Raw genomic sequence first — 8,656 nt, forward strand, 5'->3', positions numbered from 1 at the left:
CTCTCTTCTCTATCTCTCTGTGTCTCTCTCTGTCTTTGCTTCTATCTGTCTTAATCTGTCTTCCTAATTGTGTCTCTATCTCTCAGCCCTTCTCTCTGTCTCTGTGTGTCTTTCTCTGTCTCTGTTTCTGTCTGTCTGTGTGTCCCTCTCTCTCTCGGTCTCTCTTTGTTTCAATTTGTCTCAGTTTCTCTCTGTGTCTCTTGTCTATATTTCTCTCTGTGTGTCTCTATCTCTGTCCATCTCTGTCTCAATCTGTCTCTCCATCTCTGTCTCTGTATATCTCTGTCTCTTTGCCTCACTCTGTCTCTATCAGTCTATTTTTTTCTCTCTTTTTCCCTTCTTCCAGCCCACTCTGTTTGACTTTTCATGGGAATTTGAGTGTGTGGGTGTGTTTGCTGCAGGGAGATGTTTGATTCTCTCTGTGGCTCAAACATGGGGTGGGGGTGGCCTTCTCCACAAGTAATAGGAAGTGGGAAAAACTCAGAGGTCAAAGGAAGGGAACAGGGTCAGTCGGAAGGGAACAGGGTTAGTGGAAAGTTTTAATTACGACATCTTCTAGAAGCAATTTAGAGTTTTTGTCCTTTTGTCTGACAGAGTTTTTATTCTGAGTGTTCTGAGTGAGATGATGATGACATGTGATTTTTATTTATATGAATGCTTCCTTTCCATCTTGATCTGAATGATGAAGTGTCAGAGAAGGAAGGGACCTTAGAGATCTCCTAGAGACCATCCCTTTTATTTGACAGGAGAGGAAACTGAGGTCTGGAATGGGGAGATCACTCACCAAGTCACAGAGCTAGTAAGTGGCACAGGAAAGACTTGAACCCAGCCCTCTGGACCCAAAGCTCTTTCAACTGTTCTTGCCCCTCCAGGGTCTCTGTCAAGCCCTAGAAGGAAATGCACCAGTTTCCCAGTAGCATCAACTCAGTGAAACCCCCTTTTTTTCAAATTGAACACTTAACCAAAATCAGAGGCGAACTGTCTTATTTTTAAAACAGATATCTTCCTGAAGCAGGCCTCTTAAATCCAACTATTCAAACTGCGTATCTGTGGTATTGAGATTTACCCAAATGTAGAGAAAGAAGCCCTCAGGGCCTGGGCAGGGCATTTGTGTGGAAGGTTTGAAAATTGTTCTCTCTTATTCATCTTTTTCTTTTCTTTGCAAAAGTGGCCAACTAGAGTTGTTGAAGTTTGCATATACTGTCTGACTTTGTTGACCTGTTGGTCTTCTTTGACTCTTTCCCTTCTCTTTTTCTCCCCACTTTCTGTCTCTCCCTCCCTCTCTCTGCCTCTCCCTCTCTGTCTCTCTGTCTCTCTGTGTCTCTGTCTCTCTGTGTCTCTGTCTGTCTGTCTCTGTCTGTCTCTCTGTCTCTGTCTGTCTGTCTCTGTCTGTCTCTCTGTCTCTGTCTGTCTGTCTCTGTCTGTCTGTCTGTCTCTGTCTCTCTCTCTGTCTCTGTCTCTCTCTGTGTCTCTGTCTCTCTCTCTGTGTCTCTGTCTCTCTCTGTCTGTCTCTGTCTCTCTCCTTCTCTCCTTCCCCACTCCCCTTGTCTGCCTCTGATATAAAGAATGGCCCTCTGGGTAGGAAAGCGGAGGGATATCCCTTCATTAGGAAACAAAAATAACATAAAACCAAAAGATAGCAATAGTTTTTTAAAAGAAAAAAAAAGAAAAGTGTGGTCTCTTATGTGTTTATATCAGAAAGAAGTTTGGAGCCCTCATTAGGGTTAATCCTTTAAATTTTCAGAGCCTCAGTTTCCTTACCTGTAAGGTGGGGTTTGTAATATTCTCACTGCTTGTTAGACACTTTCTAAAACCCCAAAGGGTTTTAAATAGAAGCGGAAATGTTTGTGCTTGATTCTAGAAGCAATAGGGAGACACAGGAGATGATGGAATAGGGAATGACATGATCAGAATTGTGCTTTAGAAAGAATCATTTTGGCAGCTGAGTGGAAGATGGATTGGAGAGGGGAAAGATTTTTGACAGAGAGAACAATGAAGAGGCTATTTTAACAGTCCAGTCAAGAAGTGACAATGGCCCAGTAACCGAAGATTGCTGTGGCATCGATAAGAAGAGGAAGGAGAAAGGCGGGAGGTAAAATCACCAAGACTTAGCAAGTGAGGGAGAGAAGAGTGAAGAAAGAATCAAAGAGGACTGTGAGATCTCAAAACCTGGTGACTAGAAAAATGGTCATGCTCTCTACAAAAATGGGGAAGTTCAAAAGGAGGATGGGGAGGGGCAAGGAGGAGAAGGGGGAGAAGAGAATGAGTTCTGTATTGGTCAAGTTGAGTTTGAGATGCTTACTTTTCCAGAAAGGACATCCAGTTTAAAATATCCAATATACAACCCAACAGAACCAGAATTCAAGAGATGGTGGATACATAGATCTGGGAGTCATCTGTTTAGAGATCAGTCCAAAGTAGGTATTAAATACTTACATGTGCCAGGCACTGTGCTGAGCAACAGAATGATAAGGGATCTGGTGAGGTGACCATTAACCTTTACCATACAGTTCTCTCATCAAGGTAGGCAGACAGAAAGAATGGCTGAGTGTGCGTGTGAACATTCAGAAATGGTTTCTACAGAGGTTCCTAGAGATCTACCTTGATAAAGAAGGAAATATCATGGAATCCCCAAATTTCACACCTGGAAGCCTTAGGTTATTTAGTCCAGACCTTTATTTTCTAAAAAAAAGAAACTGAGGCCAAACAGGTAAAATTGCTTGCCCCAGATGACATAGTTCCTTACTGGCAGTGATAGGGTATGAGATCTGGACCCCCCGCCCCTTGAACTTTCCCAAGAATTCCAGGAACCCAGCCTTTGAATTCAGAACCCTGGAATTCTCCTGAGGCATCAGGCTCATGCCAGTATGATCCTTTCAACTGTCCTTTCATTATGGCCCCTGGCCCAGGTCAACCCTACATTCTCTGTTACCTCCAGATCATCTCAGGCTATCTGCCACTCCTACATCCCATCCAAATTTTCCCACAATCTTTTACCCTATAAAAGTACCAGTCTTGTCCTTATCAAATGCCCAGACTCACTAGAAGTCCGTTCGCTTGCATTGGCTTTACAAATAGACTTGCTCTTTAGATTGGAAAGCTTGAGTGGTCAAATTCTTTCAAGGCAGACCCATGCTCTACACCATTGCATTTTGGGGTTCCCAGAATCCCTAGACTACAATAGCAGAACCAGGCCTAGAATTCAGGGTTTCTGATTCCTCAGGGAGACAGTCTTTCCAGGACTTAGCCTGATGTGTAATTACCATATCCATGAATTTTCTGAAAACCAGGCTGCCCCTAGGTCTAAACCAGTGTTTCCTCTTAACTTTTTCTTGATAAGTTTCTCCATATTTCTAATTACTAAAAAGAAAGGTTTGCCTAATCAAAGGTAAACTTCAGTCCAGTAAGTTTTCACAAACCCTAAATTGGTGGTTTTATTTCAATCTCAGGTTTGCCATGTCGATGATCTTTAACCTCCTGGAAATAAAATTAGCTGACAGTCAACCCAATTCCTCTGGGGTCAGAGGGGAGGATGGAATGGATGGATAGATTTATCGGTCTTTGGTGGTGATAACTGAGGATTTCTCAGGACCTCTAAAGAGAAACAACCCCTTTCCTACTCAACTAGCTGGTGTGAGACCAGTCTTAGCTCACAGTCTTCCCTTATATCTTCCCAGGTGACTCTAGATTATAGGTTTTCCTTCATCTTCACTTCTCTTAAAATTCTAGCTTCCTTCAAAATTAAGCTCAGTTGCTGCCTTATATGCAAGATCTTTCCTAATTCCCTCTCCCATTCTCCATTATTACTCTACATCTCAAGAATCTGCTTATCTTTCTATTGCCTGGCACAGTACCTGGCACATGTAAATACTTAATACATCCAGTATATTTTCTATTACCTCATCTCTGTACATGCTACCATGCCTTCTCTTCCAGCTTCCCACCTAGCTTTTTACCTCCTTTTTATAAGTTATTTTAGCCCCTTAAGAAAGTGAGAGCAGTAGCTCTTTGTTTGTTTTTGTATTTGTAGCCTCAGGCTCTTAGTAAACTAAATGCTTTCTGCCTCTTGTCTGGAGCCTGTAGACGAAGGTCTCTTCATTGTCACTTTTTTTCCCCTAGGGAAATTGTAAACCTCTTGCAGGCAGGGAAAATTATTTGCTTATGTATGTTATCTCCCTGTGGCACTCAGTTCAGAGCTCTTTGAAAGGTACTTACTGCTTTGAACCTGGAAGGGAAAGAACCTTTTTAATCTAGCTAAAGAGAGGTTCCTTATTAGAAAGGTAGCCTTTAGCTGGTGAATTTGTAGCAACTCACAATTGTGAAGAGGGTTCATTGATCTTCTTGGCTGGGAGGAAAATCAATACAATACCAAAGTGAGCATTTTCAAACACTTTCAACTCAGCTATCAAGGATGTGTGACCTTGGGCAAATTGAACATCATCCTTTTGGGGTTACAGTTCTCTGCTCTGTAAAATGAGTGGATTGGAACAGTGCAGGGGTTTTTAACCACATCAGTGCGAGTGTGTGTGTGTGTGTGTGTGTGTGTGTGTGTGTGATTACTCCTTTGCCAGTCTGAGGAAGCTCCATTCTCAGAGGAATGTTTTTATATGCATAAAATAAAATATACAGTATTACCAAAGATGCCAATCATATTGAAATACATTTATCAAAATATTTTTTTAAAAAAGACTTTTTAAAAAAGTTCACAGATCCCAGGTTCAAATGCCCTGGAACGACATTTTAAAACAACCATTTCATCCCCTAACTGTAATAGTCCTACTCTGCACACAGATGTGCCAAGTATATGATGATTCTTATCTATTTATTATAACAGATCCCCGAGGATTCTTCCTTGGCAAGTGTTCAACTAGTTTTATTAAATGTTTATACTTGAAAGTAAAATGATCTTACTTTTAAAACTACTGTAATCTAGCTTTTTTTTTTTTTAAGCGTAGAGAACAGAAGGCAGGATAGAAGAAATCACAGACCATCAGGATAGCTTTGAAAGTTGCAGCTTTAAAAGTTGATATACTTAAAAAAATAAACCCTACACAATAGATTTCATTGTTTCATGGGTCCATGTGCAATCCTCTTTTTCTGTTCTACTGTGCAAATGGAAACGGTCATTTTATTTGCTATTAAGTTCAGAATAAAAATTATTAAATTTTTTAAAAGAAAAAAATTCTAGCTTATAGTTATACTTCTGACTTTTCACCCATCTAGCCTGATCTTCCCTTCCAATGAATCCAGACCAATGAAGTTTGACTGCACTGAAATTTCCCAGGACATTTTCTTATAGTTTCACCTCATTATATTTTGATATTAATTTTGAGTTCATTGAAAAGAGTGGACACACCTATAGGGTAGTTGTATTAAAAGATATTCAATAATCAGGGTTGTTGCTTCTCATAACATTGAGTTGGCTTCCAACCTTCCCAAGTGAGGATGATACAGCCCACAGTTTAGAAAAATTAGCTCTAAAGAATGCTGTCTCTCATATTTTTTCTTGATCTGTTCTTTTCATGTCTCTGTACAAGGATGGTTCCTCAACGTATCTTTTCCCTGGAGGATCATGATAAAATTGTTTTCTTCATCCTCCTTCTTATGAAAATGGCACTTGGTGGAAATCATCCTTGTTTTAAGCCTCGAAAAGAGAAGAAGTTAGGAACCATGGAAAAAGGGCTGTATTTGAAGTCAGAGGATGTGGATTTAAATAGACCCTCTGTGGTCTTGTGCAAGCCACTTAACATCTCTGGGCCTGTTTCCCCAACTGGTTGTACTAGATGTCCATAAGGTTCTTTTTTTTACCTCTAGATCTATGATCTCAAATTGCATTTTGTATTTAAAGGGGTCACTCCATCAGGGGCCTCTTCCAATTTCTTTTCTCAGTGTTTTCTTAGATAACAACTCAGCTTATAGAACCTTCATAATGAGAGACCTTAGAAGCAGCCAAAGGAGAAGAGGTGGGGTGCATAAGAAATGCAGAGAAGTCAGAGATCTGCGTGTCAGCAGACAGGTGATTTGCCCTTTCTGTGGTCCTACGGAGCTGAGGGAAACAAGTTCTCCCCAGGTTCCAGGAATGTGGTAAGAATCCCTCAGCTAAGTTAAATCAGGGCTAGTCAGGCTCTGAGGTAGAAATAAAAAAAAGAGAGAGAGAGAAATGCTCAGTTATGTTTTTATGGTTTCTTTTTTTGTAATTAAAATTTTTTTTTGGTGTTACTGTAAATTTGACAAAGAAATGGACATTTCCACGTGCCCAGAACAGAAAAAGATTGCAAATGAAACCAGTAAATGAAACCACAAATCCATTATGTACAGTTTGCAGTTTTAAAAATTTGCTGGTTTTAAATCTGTCCTACTTGTCTGTGTCTCCTATTTTGTACATTTAAAAAAGTGCTATGATGACCCTCTTTTTCTTTTTTCTTTTGAGCATCACCGTCAATAGCTCTCTTCCTCCAGACACCTTTCCCCCCACCCCAATTAAAACAGAGAAAACATACCCCACTCACATTTTTAAACCACTCTTCCAGATCAACAACAAAGCAAAGGGAAACAGTTGAGGCATCCAGGCATCTGGAGTTCCCTCATATGAGGACGGGGGTGGACGACATTATCTCCAAGGCCCATTCTGGAAAGTCTTTTTCAATTGTAGCTGCAAGCTAACTCAACTCAAGTATCTCCAGTTTTGCAGGTTGTCTACCCCTTAGTGTATGACTGCTATTAGTAGTCGGGGGGGGGGGGGGGGGGGGGGAAGGCGGGGCGGGGAAAAGTAGCGGCTGAGTGTGTTGTCTCAGAAGATAGAACAGGGGAGTTTTGGAGTTTAGGGCTCAGAGCAGAACCAGGGAATTCTAGCATCTAGGGACACATTTGGTTAAGTGGTGGTGGAGTGTTAGAGGAGACAGAGAACCTGAGACATGGATCACCCTGAAGTTGGTAGCTCCTGCCATAACCATTGATCCCTGGGGTGGAACACAGGTACCCAGACCCCTCTGCCAGGGAATATGTGGAGACAGGGGGAGGGGTAAAAGTAGCATCTACCTCCTCCTTCCCTATCCTGTGCCTCTGGAGCCTCAACTATGGGGTTTGGGGGTAGAGCCTAAGATTGCTTTCAAGAATTTTCTTTGTATAGCACCCAAGTCTTGTCTTCCAAATTGATGATAAGCACTCCCCTAGGGCAAGAATTTGCATTTCCATTGATTTCTATACCCGCTACCTCTTCTCGCTCCAATCCCTTACTCAACTGAGACATGTTCTACTTTCTCCAATGTTGTTCTCAGAAAAGAATGAAAACATTTAAGAAATCTTCAAATCACACACCCAGCCCCACCCACCTCCACCATGCTGCCTGATTAGAGTGCCTCTCCCTTTTTCAAACTTCAGTTCTTTCCCTGTTCTTCTCTCCCTTCCTTTATCCTCTGCAGATGCAAGTCCGTAACTCCTATGTCACAATGCCTCAGCATCGAAACAGACAAGGTAACAAATGGTTAGTTGCATGATGACGCCATGTTTTTCTCATCCCTGTTGTGTGCAATGAGAAGTCAAGCTCACATGTGCATTAATGTAATCCAGTTCAGCACTCCGCTTTCCATGGGATTCTCCTGAACCAAGAGATGCTTAATTTATCCCAATGACAGAATTTAGCATTGCAGGATTTCTCCATGCAATCATCCTTTACTGTGATCAGGTCACAGGCAAGATTTGCTACTTCCCAGCTCAGAGATGAAGTGGCTTGCTTATACGGTAAGTACATGCAATCTAAACAGTGGGTGCTCAGTTTTAAGGATAATCCCCTATATATCATATGGAGATCATTGAAGGTAAAAGGTATGCTTAGCTTAAAGCGAAGACTCAAAGTGGACGTAGTATCTACGTTCAAGTATTTGGAAGGTTGTCAACATATAAGGGGCGTTAGACTTGTTCGGTTTGGTTTCAGAAGGTGGAACTTTATGGTGTGTTTGGATGTATGTTTGGACCCCCATTCCAAGATCACATTTCTTCCAAGCTTCAGAACACTATCCCTGACAGTTTTCTCCCCAATCCAAGGACACTATATCTAGCAAAAACTCATGAGTAGGGCCCAGTAAAACAAGCTGTCTCTCCCCATCACAAGAACAAGCTGAAGAAATTCTCTTGCAAAAAACAGGACTATTGTAACCACAGAATTATCATGTATTGATTCCCAAAGTTATTGTATACAATCCAGAGGTCAAGCTATAGTCATCAACTCTCAAAGCTACAGAAGTTAACAGACCAAAAATACACCTCTCAGCAAAATGCCTTCCACATCCACAGAAAGAACTATGGAATTGGACTGCAGAATGAAACAGAATATTTTCTCTTGTGTCATGTTTTTTTCTCATGGTTTCTCTCATTCATTTTAATTCTTCTGTGCAACATGACTAAGGTGAAAATGTATTTAATAAGAATGTATGTGTAGAACCCATGTAAGATTACACACTGTCTCGGGGAGGGAGGGAGAAAAAATTTGAGACTTATGTTAATGATTGTAGAAAATTGAAAACAAATAATAATTAAAAATACACTCCTGAGAAACCCCTTCCCCTGGTTTCTAGTAGTGAACAATGCCTGTAACCAAGGTTGTAAGTTATCACCTAATTACTATATCTCAGATAATCCATTACTTTTCCTATATAAG

This window comes from Notamacropus eugenii, chromosome 3 (assembly GCF_028372415.1).
Source record: "Notamacropus eugenii isolate mMacEug1 chromosome 3, mMacEug1.pri_v2, whole genome shotgun sequence".
NCBI lineage: Eukaryota > Metazoa > Chordata > Mammalia > Diprotodontia > Macropodidae > Notamacropus > Notamacropus eugenii.